Source organism: Hipposideros armiger, unplaced genomic scaffold, assembly GCF_001890085.2.
Source record: "Hipposideros armiger isolate ML-2016 unplaced genomic scaffold, ASM189008v1 scaffold_93, whole genome shotgun sequence".
Lineage (NCBI taxonomy): Eukaryota > Metazoa > Chordata > Mammalia > Chiroptera > Hipposideridae > Hipposideros > Hipposideros armiger.
The window spans coordinates 3,409,838-3,413,258 of NW_017731443.1; the positions used below are offsets into that span (position 1 = coordinate 3,409,838).

At 38.4% G+C, this 3,421-nt stretch overlaps 1 protein-coding gene across 2 annotated transcripts in view; it reads left to right on the plus strand.

Moving 5' to 3' along the window:
* Positions 1 to 3,421, plus strand: part of LOC109384320 (HRAS-like suppressor 3) — a 41,463-nt gene that overhangs the window by 20,697 nt on the left and 17,345 nt on the right. The window lies entirely within an intron of this gene.

Here is a 3,421-nt window from a genome sequence, read left to right on the forward strand (position 1 = left end):
CAAAAATTTGAAGGCGTTGCTTCATTGTCATCTAGCTAATGCTGTTGTCGAGAAGTCTGAAATGGTTCTGAGTTTTGATGCTTCATAGGTGATCTATTTTTTTCTTTCCAGAAACTTACAGAATCTTTTATCTCCAGTGTTCCGCAATTTCACTATATATACCTGTGTGGATCTGTTTTCATGTATTGCGCTGAGCGCTTGATGACTTATTTCAATCTCGAAACCCCTTTCCTTCAGTTCTGGGAAATCTTCTGTTTCCTTTCTCGCGTTTTGGAACTCCGATTATTCGGATGTTGGACCCTAGACTGCTCTTCTGAGTTCCTTGTCTTCTCTGTCCTGTTTTCTGTTTACTTATTTTTTTAAATTAGAAAACTAACATTTATTGGTAGATTTGAGTATAACAGAAATTTTTTAAAAAACAGCAGTGACAATATAAGCATAAAAAAGAGAACCTTATGCTAAATAAATCTATTTTCATCATTGGTGATAGTGTATAACAATTGAGATTCTCATTCAAACGCATGGCTCTACTTCAGGTACATTTCCATGCTCCTATGCAGCAATGAACTTCAAGTAAAAATTACTATACAGACTTTGGAAGCAATAAGGTACTCTGTGAAATTCAGGGTGCTACATTAGGAAGGTTTGGTAGATTCATAAAATATTATTAATAGATAAAAAACCAGACTCACAGGTGTATATAAGTAGAGCATTTTGTGTCGATACAAAATTGTTACATGATTTAGTAAAATACATGTCTCTAGGCATGAATAATATTTAGAGCAATTTAATATGATTCCAAATTTGAGATAGTGAAATAACTAAGAAATAGTTTCTACCATTTACTCTTTTTATAAATAATAATTCAACTCTTCCTGCAAAATGGAACCATACAGATTGGACACATCACATTTTTCTTCCTATGGCTTTAGCCCTGTGCACTACCCATCCACTTGAAAGGGTGAAACAATGACAACACAACAACAATAAAAGAGCATAAATACTTCTACTGAACCCTCTCACCCAAAATGAAACCAGAATATACTACACAACAAAAAGGTACCATCTATACTGTTCACAAAGGTTTCCTCTTTCATTTCTTGGCCCAGGATGATTCTCTGACTTTCTACCTACCTAAATAAATTCAGGCTTCAAAAAAGGTATAGTTAGTAGGCTTTTGGCAATAAGCCTTCTTATTGAATAGTACTTTTTAAAAAAGCAACTAGGAGCTGCACTCATAACGAAGTCTATTCTGCATCAGATTAAATATTAAGACAAATAGAAAATGAAGATGTGGCCAATGGTAATGCATATATTACACAAATCTGGATAAGTTGTAGGGTATTATTTTAAAATCACTGTAAATATTAAAGCCGAATTTCTATACAAATACTTTATACCCGTTTTTATTTTGTAAACATTCATCGTCTAAATTCAATTGCTTTCAGAATAACACTATTCTTCTTTTATCCACGTAGACCATTGCTGAAAGTGAAGAAGCACGTTAGAATTTTCTTTTTCCCAAAAACAATTCTGGGGCTTAACTCAGAGAAGCTGTGTAGCATAAATAGCTAATTTTTTGCAGTCTGATAGCATTTCAGTTTGTCCACTTAAAAAAAAAAAAGACAGATTTCTTAGCATTTCTAATGAGAGACAAATTTTCTCTTTCATAGTATTCTGATTAAAGACCTGTGATTCACACCATGTAGCCCATTTTCATGATCAGCGCACTGGTTGGGCTGGACCTTTCAGCCTTGTGCCAAGAAAACCACCGATGGCATCTGAAGGTAGCATTGACTCTCGAGCAGATCATTTTCACTGTAAAATTTGCCCTACTAGGCCTAACTAGATACCACTTTCTTGTATTTGGTCAAACTCTTTGATTCTGTACAAAGCATGACCACAAACAATGGGGTTGGTAATGTTTTCCTTGACAAAGTATCTTTTGTATGAACCAGTTGCATCAGCATTTCCTCTTACACGATGAGGTTCTGTACAGAACTAAGGGCATATTGTGCCTCCTCCATCATCTGCAAGTCATTTCTCCCACCCCAACACAAAGCTTAGCAAGGAAAACACAGCACACAAATGGATTTATGCAGGCTCCCTAGCAAGTTAACCCAACAGAACCATAGCTGCCACAAAGCTGTGCCTAATTACCTTTTAGGGAAAGGTTTAAAGACTGAACAGCAGTCAAACCTCAGGTCAGCAGCTTCACCCAATTTTGTCATCATGTGTTCTGGCTGCTAAGAACATGGTACCTTGTGATATTACTTCCACTGGTGTATTTCCTGACATCTCACACAGCTATGCTGGACACGTGTATGGCCCAGATAAGCCTGGGCAGGGTGAAGATATAGGTGGGTAGATAGATAGATTGATAGATGATAGATAGATAGGGAGATAGGTAGAGATAGATATCTATGTAGATATATGTATAGCCACGGAAGACCTCCACATTCTTCTCTACATTGGTCATGTAGGAGTTTTGGCAGCCACAACATATACAAGCTAGGCAGGCTCTGTGGTTAGAGTAGCAGGGGCTGTGCTGGCTGTATCACGTAAGAATGTGGGTTTTGTCCACATTTTCATCCTTTTTATTCTTGGGATTTTTGGTACNCCACCCTGTTACTTAATCTTTTTACTTAAACTGAGGTATAACATAAATATAGCAAAATGCATGAATATATAGTAAGGTATATAGTCAGTGAATTTAAAAAAAATGTTTCCATCCATGTGACAATGACCCAGGTAAAGATCTAGAATATTTCTACTCCTGAACGCCTCTCCATATCCCCTCACCTTCCCCAGAGGCAGCCACCATTCTGGCTTCTCTTGCCATGGATTGGTTTTATTTGTTCTAGAACTTCACAGAAGAGGAATCGTATAATCTGTGCTCTTTTGTGTCTGGCTTCTTTCATTAGGCCTGGGAGAGTCACTGTGTGTGAGCAGCAGTAGTTCTTACATTTTCATTGCTCTGTGTTTACTGTTATGTGAATATACCTCAATCTGTTATCTGTTCTGCTGATGGACATGGATTGGTTCCAGTTTGGGGCTGCTCTGAGTGGGTCTGCTGGAGACATTCTCGGACATGTGCTTTGTCTGCCCTTTTGCTTTTAACTCATGCCTCACCTCATACATATAAAGAAATCAGAAGTACCCAGAATGGGTGTCATCTTTCCCACCCCTGATTAACCAAACCACCAATATCTGCACCCACAGAATCTGCCTTTTCTTCTACTAAAACGCAAACAGTTCCCCTGCCTTCATTTAAAAAGCCAGCCCCTGGCCGGCCGAGTGGCTCAGTTGGTTAAGAGTTCACTCAAGAGTGTTAGCTCTGAGCAACAGCGGTTTGATTCCCGGCCCAAGCTGAGCTGTCACTGAGCTGCCAACATGGTGGCAGGATGGCTCAGCTAAAAAA